This window comes from Clarias gariepinus, chromosome 11 (genome assembly GCF_024256425.1).
Source record: "Clarias gariepinus isolate MV-2021 ecotype Netherlands chromosome 11, CGAR_prim_01v2, whole genome shotgun sequence".
Classification (NCBI taxonomy): domain Eukaryota; kingdom Metazoa; phylum Chordata; class Actinopteri; order Siluriformes; family Clariidae; genus Clarias; species Clarias gariepinus.
The window spans coordinates 28,492,117-28,505,087 of record NC_071110.1 but is presented as its reverse complement, the minus strand read 5'-3'; positions in this window follow the sequence as shown (position 1 = coordinate 28,505,087).

Below are 12,971 nucleotides of genomic sequence, written 5' to 3'. Positions count from 1 at the left end.
TACTTTAATTATATGAACGAACTAACTTTACAATGCTGAAACACTGTGCAAAGTCAAGAAGGCTATAATTATTAAAATTATTTAAAGAATGATTTGTACAAACAAAAATGGTTTATATCACCAGCAAACAATACAGAGTGCAGCAGTTCATCGTAGCACTTCACCTGCAAATCCGCATGGGCAGTGGCGGACTGGCCATCTGGAGTACCAGGAGTTTTCCCGGTGGGCCGCTGGCCAGTGTGGGCCGGGCATTGTGGGTAATGCAGTCCGGTGTGTGTGAAGTCGAACGCGAATGCGAGATGTAAGCTGGGATATAAAGCCTGAGTTTTGTTTTCTTTTCAGTACTTTTTAGTTGGATTTAAGTGCGGGATCCACCCGAAAGTTTGTACTATAAGCTGACAATGGGACTTGAATCTCTGTAGCGCTGATGTATACTTAAGACATGCTGTCAATCAAAAAAGGGGTTCCGCCCTTTAAACAGCTCCTCCAATCATCATGCAGCAGCCCAGCGTCCTGGACATAATCGCAGCGTTTATCCAATGACCGTCTAGTATCAAAGCACTGAAAAAAAACGTTCAAAGCAGCCGCATTGTAGTCAATGGACGCTGGGCTTCAACGGGGAAATGCACTGTGACACTACGGGAATGTATGAGAAGAACATCAAGTCAGCCGACCTGCTATATCTAACTGATTCTGAACGAACTCGTCTTTGAGATGAACGTTTTCTAACGCATTTTTAGTCAATAAAATGTTAATACAATAGTACATAATTTGACCATTAATTTTGTGATATTATAGGGGAAGCTGAGCTTCCCTTGCAGTCTTAAAGAAATCGCCACTGTTTTCTATCCCAAAAATTCTTTTCTGGTTATGTAACTGACAGAAAAAACACATGACTTGTTTTTAGACATGAGTATAACTTCTTAACAGCACATAGCCTTCATTCAGAAAGCACATCCTCAATCAAACTGGAGCTTACTGGTAGGTAAATCCAATGAAGTTAATGTAGGAATACAAAACGTATTGCTGTGGTTGAGTCATAAGAGACTCTGTGACAGGTGGAAGCTGTTGCTGGAGAGCTGAGAGGCCTGGGTTTTTTTGAGGTCAGTTAAAGTTTCCTGTCAACAAAGGATGACACACAATTTGTGGCATCTTTAAAAATAATTTTTTTCAGAACAGAGTATAATAAACTGCTGTTTTTATTAAGTTAAGGTAAACATTTATATAATATATAAACATATACCTTACTGCACAGTGAAATTCATTCGTCGCATATCCCAACATAGCTGCGGTCAGAGCATGCAGGGTCAGCCATGATACTGCCCTTTAGCACATAGGGTTAAAGTCCTTGCTCAAGGGTCCAACAGCAGCAATCTGGCTGAGCTGGGGCTTGAACCGCCAACCTTCCCATCAGTAACTCAGAGCCTTAACACAATGAACCACCACTGCAATTATTATAGAGAATGTCTGATCCAGGCAGCGGGATAGATCCACCACAATCAGGTTTCCATTCTTCACACACACACACACACACACACACACACACACACACACACACACACACACACACACTAACAGAGTGACTGCTGTCTGGCTCACGGATTACATAAATTGTCTGAATAACGGATAACATGACAATGGCTGACCTAACGCTTTAGATCACTTGTTACATCAAAAAAGTAATCCAAGTACTCTAACGTGTTACACCCAACACTGCTAATAACTTAACATACAGTGTAAAATAAAGTGTCTGGTGCATTAGCAGCAGCATGGGGAAGAGGGGCAAAGTGCTTTGTTATAACTTAAACAGCTGCGTGTGTGTGTGTGTGTGTGTGTGTGTGTGTGTGTGTAATACAGGCTACAGCTCTGGGAAAGAATCTGTTCCTCAGTTTGTTGGTGTGTCTCCTGATTATAGACGTCTCTTGTATAGACGGCTAGTATAAACAGTGTTGAGGTTGGGGAGCTTGGTTAACTGTTCGAGCAGTTCTCTCCAGTTCTCTGCAGTGCAGCTGGTGTATCACACAGTGATGCAGTGACAGAGAATGCTCTCTATCATTCTCCTGTAAAATTCACTAAGAGCTGAGATGGTACAGTATGTTCTCCTTCTTGAGCTTCCTTAGGAAAAAAATCCTCTGCTGAGCTTTCTTTATTAAGTGGGAAGTTAATGGTCCATGTTAAATTCTTTGTTATGTGCAGACCTAAGAATTTGACATCGTTAACTCCCTCAACCTTCTCACCATTTATGTGGAGGAGGTTGAGGTTAACGCTAACCCTAGCTTAGATCTATATAGTCCATCCACATGTACAGTAGAGGGAAAATGACCAAGATCAGTGAGCTTCATACTCAAGACATCACAACAATGGAGTCTGTTCGAAGTTCCAGTCGAGAAATACACCACCATTTAAAATCTGTTGGTGTAAACGTAACATTGAGCACCATCAAAAGACATTATAAAAAACAGACATCACGCAAACGCTGAATGGCACCACCCCGGAAACCTAAAATGTCATTCCAAATTGGGGGGAAAACCACCCAGTCACACGGTTGACACTCTAATTGACCCCAGGAAATTGGATGTCCTGTGTTTTTTCCGACTAGGCTCTTAATGTCTCTGTCGTTCGCAAGCTCGCGTTTTTGCCATTCTTCCGCCCTTGTGGGTGCTCTTTGACATCATCTTTTCAATGCTGCATCACCAAGCGACCGAGTGACCTGCGCTTCAAAAACTCTTGATGAGACTTTGTGCCAGAAGGCCAGCAACGAAGAAACTCTCAGAAGAAATTCCAGAGCACCGCAATTGGTAACCAAGCAACCCAAAGGGCTTCCCCAAAAGACATAACCTCAATAACAACACACCAACCAATCAGCAATGCAGTGATTCCCTTCACTGGAGGAGATGGTGGACTAGTGGATAAGAATGAAGCGTAACACAAGTAAACAAACAAAGCTTCATACCTTGCTTTGAATTTATGACTATATTCGAAAGGAAGCATAACCAACTAGAAAGTCAAATTTAATTGCTGCCACTAAAAAATTCTGGTTTGAGATACTGTCATGGTGTGCGCCTGTAATGCCTGTTATCGCACCTTGTGCACTCTTGTGTAACCTTCACTTCTTTCCTTCCCTTTCTTTCCATCCTCCTTCCTTTAGCCCTTTCCTTCCCCATTTTATCTGAATAAAATGACCCTTTTTCCCGTAAGACAGCGCCCCATGTCCATGTGCCTGTGGTGCCACTCGTGCACAAAGGGTCGAACCTGTTACAGATACTTACAGAAGAGTCTTCTTCTTTGTCTTTCGGCTGTTCCCTTTCAGGGGTCGCCACAGCGAATCATCTGCCTCCATCTAACCCTATCCTCTGCATCCTCTTCTCTTACACCAACTAACTTCATGTCCTCTCTCACTGCATCCATAAATCTCCTCTTTGCTCTTCCTTTAGACCTCCTGCCTGGCAGTTCCAACCTCAGCATCCTTCTACCGATATATTCACAATCTCTCCTCTGAACATGCCCAAACCACCTCAATCTGGCCTCTCTGACTTTATCTCCAAAACATCTAACGTGGGTTGACCCTCTGATAAACTCATTCTTAATCCTATCCATCCTTGTCACTCCCAAAGAGAACCTCAACATCTTTAGCTCTGCTACCTCCAACTCTGCCTCCTGTCTTTTCTTCAGCGCCACTGTCTCTAAGCCGTAGAGCATCGCTGGTCTCACCACTGTCCTGTACACCTTTCCTTTCATTCTCGCTGATACTCTTTTATCGCACAACACACCTGACACTTTTCTCCACCCATTCCAACCTGCCTGTACCCGCCTCTTCACCTCCTTTCCACACTCCCCGTTGCTCTGGACCGTTGACCCCAAGTACTTAAAATCCTGCACCTTCTTTACCTCTGCTCCCTGTAGCCTCACCGATCCTCCTGGGTCACTCTCATTTACACACATGTATTCCGTCTTGCTTCGGCTAACCTTCATTCCTCTGCTTTCCAGAGCATACCTCCACCTCTCCAAATTTTCCTCCACCTGTTCCCTGCTCTCGCTACAGAGCACAATGTCATCTGCAAACATCATAGTCCATGGGGACTCCTGTCTTACCTCATCTGTCATCCTGTCCATCACCAGAGCAAACAAAAGGGGGCTTAGAGCTGATCCTTGATGCAGACCCACCTCCACCTTAAACTCTTCTGTCACACCTACAGCACATCTTACCACTGTCTTACAGCTCTCATACATATCCTGCACCACTCTAACATACTTCTCTGCCACTCCAGACTTCCTCATACAATACCACAGCTCCTCTCTTGGCACCCTGTCATACGCTTTCTCTAAATCTAAAAAGACACAATGCAACTCCCTGTTACCTTCTCTGTACTTCTCCGCCAGCATCCTCAAAGCAAAAACTGCATCTGATGTACTCTTTCTAGGCATAAAACCATATTGCTGCTCACAAATGCTTACCTCTGCCCTTAACCTAGCTTCCACTACTCTTTCCCACAGCTTCATTGTCTGGCTCATTAGCTTTATACCTCTATAATTGCCACAGCTTTGCACATCTCCCTTGTTCTTAAAAATTGGCACCAATACACTTCTCCTCCATTCCTCTGGAATCCTCTCACTCTCCAAGATCTTGTTAAACAAACTTGTCAAAAACTCAACTGCCACCTCTCCTAAGCACTTCCATACCTCCACAGGTATGTCATCAGGACCAACAGCCTTTCCACTCTTCATCCTCTTCAACGCCCTTCTCACCTCACTTCTACCAATATTTGCTACTTCCTGTTCCACAACAGTCACCTCTTCTACTCTTTGTTCTCTTTCGTTTTCCTCATTCATCAACTCCTTAAAGTACTCCTTCCATCTTCCCATCACCCTCCTGACATCTGTCAGTACATTTCCATCTCTATCTTTAATCACTCTAACCTGCTGCAAATCCTTCCCATCTCTATCTCTTTGCCTTGCCAACCTGTACAGATCCCCCTCTCCCTCCTTACTGTCTAGCCTAGCATACAAGTCCTCATATGCTCTTTGTTTGGCCTTTGCCACCTCTACCTTCACCTTACTCTGCATCTCCCTGTACTCCTGTCTACTCTCTTCAGTCATCTCAGTGTCCCACTTCTTCTTAGCTAGCCTCTTACCCTGTATACACTCCTGGACTTCCTCATTCCACCACCAAGTCTCCTTGTCCACTTTCCCCTTACCTGATGATACACCAAGTACCCTCCTACCTGTCTCCCTGATCACATTGGCTGTAGTTGTCCAGTCAACTGAAAGCACCTCCTGACCACCCATAGCCTGTCTCAACTCCTCCCTAAAGACTTCACAACATTCTTCCTTTCTCAGCTTCCACCACTTTGTCCTCTGCTCTGCCTTTGTCCTCTTCGCCTTCCTCACCACCAGGGTTATTTTGCACACCACCATTCTGTGTTGTCTGGCTACACTCTCCCCTACCAACACTTTGCAGTCACTGATCTCTTTCAGGTTACAACGTCGACACAAGATGTAGTCGACCTGAGTGCTTCTGCCTCCACTCTTATATGTCACCCTATGTTCCTGCCTCTTCTGGAAGAAAGTATTTACCACTGCCATTTCCATCCTCTTTGCAAAGTCCACCACCATCTGCCCTTCTACATTCCTGTCCTGAAGACCAAACCTGCCCATCACATTTTCATCACCTCTGTTCCCTTCCCCAACATGTCCATTGAAGTCTGCACCAATCACCACTCTTTCACCTCTGGGGATGCTCTGCATCACTTCATCTAACTCACTCCAGAATTTCTCCTTCTCTTTTAACTCACATCCTACCTGTGGGGCATAACCACTAACAACATTAAACATTATCCCTTCAATTTCCAGCTTCAGACTCATCACCCTATCTGATACTCTCTTCACCTCTAGAACATTCCTTACAAACTCCTCTTTTAGTATAACTCCTACTCCATTTCTTTTCCTATCCACACCATGGTAAAACAATTTGAACCCTGATCCTAAGCTTCTAGCCTTGCTACCTTTCCACCTGGTCTCCTGTACACACAGTATATCCACCTTTCTTCTCTGCATCATATCAACTAACTCTCTTCCCTTCCCTGTCATGGTCCCAACATTCAAAGTCCCCACTATCACTCCTAAACTCTTGCCTTTCCTCTTCTCTCTCTGCTTACGAACACGCCTTCCTCCTCTTCTTCTTCGACCAACAGTAGCCCAATTTCCACCAGCACCCTGTAGGTCAACAGCACCAGTGGCGGTCGTTGTTAACCCGGGCCACGACCGATCCGGTATGGGAATTATATTCTTGATTCGCATCATTGATTTGGCAAATGTTTTACGTCGGATGCCCTTCCTGACACAACCCTCTGCATTTATCCAGACTTGGGACTGGCACAAGAAGACACTGGATTGCGCCCCCCCCGTGGTTGCATTAGATACTTACAGAAGAGTAAATACATAAATAGGTTGTTTAAAGTTCTTCCAGTTGTGTTTATGTAACTAATAACTGCATTTATGTCCCCCAAAAAATAAAAGCTGAGCTAAAAGTTAGATTATCTATTTGTTGTATGTTGTGTTTATTTGATTAAACTTAAACCATTTCTTTAAAAGTTCTTTAATAATCAGCGCAGACACACTGAATAGCTAAAAACGACAGTCTAATGCTACAAAAGAAAAGAAATCGTATCTCCTAAATCTTGTAAATTAAAGCTTTAAACGGACCATTTTGTCATATTTTTTGTTTATTGGAATAAACTAAGACATCTGTATTTGTATTTACTTGATGTTTTGTTATATACTGTATGAGTGTCACAGCAAAATGTCCAAATACTTAGGACCATGTGATAAAAGTTTTTCTTTTTTAATAAATCTGCAAAAATGTCAACAATTCAGTTTTTTTCTGTCAATATGGAGTGCTGTGTGTACACTAATGCAAAAAAAAAAAAAAAAAATTAAATGATTTTAGCAAATGGCTGCAATAAAACAAAGAGTGAAAAATTTAAGGGGGTCTAAATACTTACTGTACCCCACTGTATTGTTTAAAAATTCCAAATATATTGTTTGAAAATTCTAAATATATTGAATGAAAACTAAATATTTATTGATCAAAAAGTCTTACTATACTGAACGTAAACTCGGAATATACTAATTAAAAACTCTGAAGATATTGATTAAAACCTGCCACCATCAAGGGGCAGGCACCGACAACATTTAGTGGTTTTGATTTGTGTTCCCTGGTCAACAAAAAAAATATACTAAGTATACTTGCGCTATACAAATTTTCAGTATACTTAAGTATAATGGATTAGTTAATTTGAAGTGTGCTATTTTCGACATACTAATTACAAAAAATATCTAAATAAAACGAAAAAAGGATACTTAATAAGTTAACAGACTCTGCATCTACTTTAGTCTACAAGGGCAAACATATGTAAATGTTAATTGCCGGTGCTAACTTTGTGTCATTAGGCTTAACGTAATGGATAAAAGTTACAGCTAGCCGCAAGTACATTAACAGCTGATTAAATATGACAGTGGGGTTAACAGTTTAAAAATGCGCGCGAAAGGGCCATCTGTGAGGTCCTACACAACCAAAGCAAATTAACTTTCTGCATCAAACCACAGTATCTATGACTATACGGGCTAAACTGTTTTAAATATTTAATGCTATAAAAAACTATGAAACTGTAACACTTCTTTAATTATTATTATTATTATTATTATTATTATTATTATTGTTAATGTGCTCACTGGTGGCTCAGTGGAAGGGGTTTAGTCACATTCAGGATGAGATGGTTCTTCTCACACAAATTCACAAAGCTGTACACTAGGCCTCTGTACTCTGTTTCCTGACCACCATTAACAGGAAACAGAGTACAGAGGCCTGACCAAGGAGATGGTGGTGGATCTCAGGAGGACCAAGTCTACCCTGAGCACAGTCCACATTCTGGGTAAGGAGGTGGAGGTGGTGAAGAACACCTCACATCCCCTCCACAACATACTGTCTAAACAGTGGGGTACATCCTTTTTTTTATTGGTCTTTGCGGGTTACATACTTGCTGCTTCATTCTTTATTACTGCTGGGTCCACCTTGGGCATCTTATGTACATTTTCATTCCCACCTGTATATATAATCATCATGCCCGTATACATAGAAGCAGTATTTTCATTTTCATATATTATTTAATAGCATTTTTCTACCTTGTTAATGCCCCTAAACTTGACACAATTATTACCTCATTAATGCACTTTAAATTGTTAACAGTGTTCATAATGCACCATTTCCCCCCCTTATTGCCATTCTTGTTTGCTACTAAATGTTGTATATTATGCAAACTGCCTGCTGTAATGATACAATTTTCCTTTGAGATTAATAAAGTACTCATCCATCCATCCATCCATCCATCCATCCATCCATCCATCATCTCAAAGCTGTCAAGGGAACAGAGTGATTTGCATCCTTGAGAACTGAGTAGCAATTATCCAATGTCTTATTTTCTCTATGGGTCAATTATTACGCTGCCTGTAGTTTACCCAAAAGATGTAATCCACTGTTTGGGATAGAGTACATCAGTTCGATACATCAGCCCTACTGTATGTTGTCATAGTGTGTGAGGGCCCTCTTTTTTAGGGCCCAAGCACTGTGACATCTGCCCTTTTGTCATTATATTGTGTGAGGGTCCCGTTGTTCTTCTGAAGATTATTATGTTTTTTTAACACCTGGGCTTTTTGGGGGTCTTAAAATGCTGAAAAATGGCAAGGGGACCTCAAGCGAGATTTTGCTGCATAGCCAAATTTTGGCTTATATAACCTCGACGTCATCGTGACGTCATCTGATGAGACGCACCTGCAGGTTATAAATAGGAGTGAACCGGAAACATTTCTCAGATCTTTTGTCTTCACTGACCTAGTTGTGTATGCGTGTCTGTGTTTAAACCAGCAAAATAAGAAAGTGTTTAACTCACCGATATGGGTGAGATCGAGTTTTAAACGAGATATCCCTCTGTGTCTGATAAATCCATATTAGAGGGCGATCTCTACACTTTACTGCTTCGAATAAAGTGCTCGCGCGCGCCCCGCATTCCTTAAGAAGCTCAGGGCCACGGCCAATTTCTGGGGCTTAAAACGCGTGTATCCGGCAGAGCTGTGAGAGACGGATTTAAATTCAATTCAATTCAATTCAATTCAATTTTATTTATATAGCGCTTTTAACAAATGGTCATTGTCTCAAAGCAGCTTCACAAAAAATTTTTGCTTTTTTTTTTTTTTTTTAAGAAAAGAAAATATTTTGAAGTGTGTATGTGTGAGAAAAATGTGTCTAGATAAAAATGAAATGAATGAATGATAAATGAAATATCTCTGATGAGCAAGCCAACAGGGGTAGCTCAGTGGTTAAGGCATTGGACTACGGTTCGGAAGATCCCAGGTTCAAACCCCTCAACCACCAAGTTGCCACTGTTGGGCCCTTGAGCAAGGCCCTTAACCCTCAATTGCTCAGATGTATAATGAGATAAAAATGTAAGTCGCTCTGGATAAGAGCGTCTGCCAAATGCCTAAATGTAAATGTAAATGTAAGCCAAGGGTGACGGCGACAGTGGCAAGGAAAAACTCCCTGAGATGGCAATAGAAAGAAACCTTGAGAGGAACCAGACTCAACAGGGAACCCATCCTCATCTGGGTGATAACTGATAGAAATAACATCATGTGTGTTGTGCAGGTGAAAGTTCAATATAACAGAAGTTGTGTAGATTAACATGAAGTCCAGTTCAGCACAGGGAGTCAGTAGGTGCAGAGGGCAGATGGGGTCTGGATCACTGGAAGCACAGGAGTATGCGCAGCTCCAACCATCATAAAGCAGAATCCAGCTGGAGCTGGTCCTTCTCTAGATGCCTTAGAAACCTTGCAGGGTTGGCCTTTGTCGACTAAAGCTGGCACAATCTCCAGATACCTTGGGATGGGTAGAAAAATACAGAACAGATGGAGAGAATTAGCGTAGTTGCCATTCAGGATAGGTGTACTGGAGTATGAGGTTATGGGATGAGTTACGCGTATGCCAGATTAAAGTGATGCGTCTTGAGTCTACTTTTTTATATTGGGAAACCGTGTCTGCTCCCCAAACACTGTCTGGAAGGCTATTCCAAAGCTTTGGAGCCAAATATGAAAATGCCCTGCCTCCTTTTGTAGATTTTAAAATTCCGGAAATTACCAGAAGTCCGGAGTTTTGTGATCTTAAGGAACGTGGTGGATTATAGCGTATCAAAAGACTGGTTAGGTATGTGGGAGCTAAACCATTTAAAGCCTTGTATGTAAGTAGTACTATTTTGTAATTAATTCTAAATTGAACAGGTAGCCAGTGCAGGGATGATAATATAGGTGTTATATGATCATATTTTCTGGATCTAGTGAGAACCCTGGCGGCTGCATTTTGGACTAACTGTAGCTTGTTTATTGAGGATGCAGGACAACCACCTAGTAATGCATAACAATAGTCCAGTCTGGAGGTCATGAATGCATGAACTAGCTTTTCTGCATCAGATACGGATAGGATACTCCTAAGTTTGGCAATATTTCTAAGATGGAAAAAGGCTGTTTTTGTGATATTGGATGTTGAAATATGATTTTCAAAAGACAAGTTACTGTCTAATATTACGCCCAGGTCTTTTACTGTTGAGCTGGTAGTAACAGTACATCCTTCTAAACGCAGGCTGCATTGTGAAAGCTGTTGTGTGCTGGTTTTTGGGCCGATGAGCAATATCTCGGTCTTATCTGAATTTAGTAAAAGAAAGTTATTGGTCATCCAATTTTTTATGTCCTGGACACACTCGGTTAATCTAGACAACTTGGGTATTTCATCTGGTTTTGTTGAGATGTATAATTGGGTATCATTAGCATAGCAATGGAAACTAATCCCATGCCTTCTAATGATGTTTTCCAGGGGAAGCATGTAAATTGAGAATAGGAGAGGTCCTAAAACTGACCCTTGTGGGACCCCATATTTCACTGGCATTACATCAGACGGTACTCCATTTAGATCTACAAAATGGTATCGATCAGAGACAAAGAAACAAATCTCTCACTCCCTCGTTGGATCGGGAAATACCTCTGTCCGCTCTCAAGCGCGCCCTGATCTTCTTGTGAATGGGCAGCATAAACATCTTCTCTCGCTCCGTGGAGATGAAAATAGCCCCCAAGCACTTAAAAAAAAAAAAAAAAAAACATTAGACGGCAGGTTCTGTTGGGTGGCCGGGGGGCGGAGCCTCAACGATGCTCTCTCCCTTTTTCTTAGCAATCTCAATAGGAGTTAACCCTTTCATGGAGTAAGCTGTATTTATCCCGTGTTTTCCTGCCATCTATTTATTTATTTGTTTAAATATAATTGAGGTGGAAGCGCATGGTTATATGATGATGCCCAGATAGAAGAGACGCTTCCAGGCTATCTCTCTCCTGGGACATCATCCTACCTGAAAAGCTAATACTTCCTTTCAAGCTGTGTAGACTTTTATCTTCCCTGGAGGGAAAAGCTTTTCAGGCAGCAGGTCTGGTTGGTGTTCCATTGCACACCATGGCGGTTTTGCAGGCCTACCAGGCTGACCTGCTAAGAGACTTGAGTACTGGCGGGGCTTTTCAAGATAGGGCATATCATTCCTCCTTGATGCCCCTATCTCGCCTTCCGGCCTGTCGTTAACTTGTTCGCCACTAGGTTCATGAGGCAAAGTTATATAAACAAGCCTTCGGCAAATTCCATCCCCGCCGTTCTCAAGAGTCGCACACAAGGAGAGTGTTTTTGAGCCCGGCACCCCCTCGTAAAGATTGGGGTGCGTTGCGCCGCGCTTCGCAATCCGCCTCAAAAGAGCTCAGACTGGCATATTGTCTCCTTCACAAAGAAGCCCTGAGGTTCATGTGCCCAGGACCATAGGGGTGGCCCCCCAATGGGGAGAGGCATGCAGAATTTCTTTCGAGAATGAAGTGTTCTCCCTGGCACCCCAAGAGGTCGGTGTTTTTGCTCCGCCAACACTGGTGTTAGCTTTTCGTTTTTTTCTGCCATGTTTCAGGATGCCAAACATCTAACATCGTGCCTGCTGACAGAAGTTGCTGGGGAAGGGGGCCATGGAACATGTTCCGCTACCAGACAGTGAGTCAGGCTACTACAGTCGGTATTTCTTGGTTCCCAAAAGGAACGGGGGGCTACGTCCAATTTTTTGAATTCCGCGGGCTGGTCCGCTATCTAAAATAAATAAATACAGCTTTAAAATGTTCACTGTCAAAATGATTGCTCTCAAATCCTACCAAGCAATTGATTTGGTTACGCCTTTATGCACTTTTCCTGATAGCTCTGCTCCCGGGAGTCTTGGCGAGGGTCCATCAACAGCGTTTGCGCCTCTTATTGATAGCGCCCTGTTGGCCGACCAGAGTGTGGTTCTCGGATCTAGTATCCCTCTTCAATGGCTCACTATGGGTGATTCTAATGAGGTGGGATCTTCTGTCTCAGGCACAGGGGACGATATTTCATCCCCGGCCCGAGCTTTGGAACCTTCACGTTCTGTCCCTGAATGGGACCAACTAAGTCAAGCTGGTCTTCCAGCCAGCGTAATAAAGACTATTCTAAGTGCTAGGGCTCCCTCCCCTAGAAGAGCTTATGCCCTCAAATGTAATGTATTTGAAAGTTGGTGCATGACGAAGCAGGTAGGCTCAGTCCACTGCCGAAATGTTTCAGTGCTGGAGTTTCTGCAGGAAAAGTTGTCCTCGGGCTTGTGCCCTAGTACCCTCAGGACGTACATAACTGCTATTTCAGCCTGCCACGTCCTGATTGGTGGGGTTGATGTGACACGGTCCCTTTTGTGGGTTTTATCTATCGTGCTCAAAGAGCCAATTGACACCCTTTTATTTGAACCACTAGAGTCATCGCCTCAGGTTTCTGACCTTTAAGATGGTTTTTCTAAGGGCCGTTACCTCTCGAAGAGGATTGGAGATCTGTCAGTCACGCAGCATCA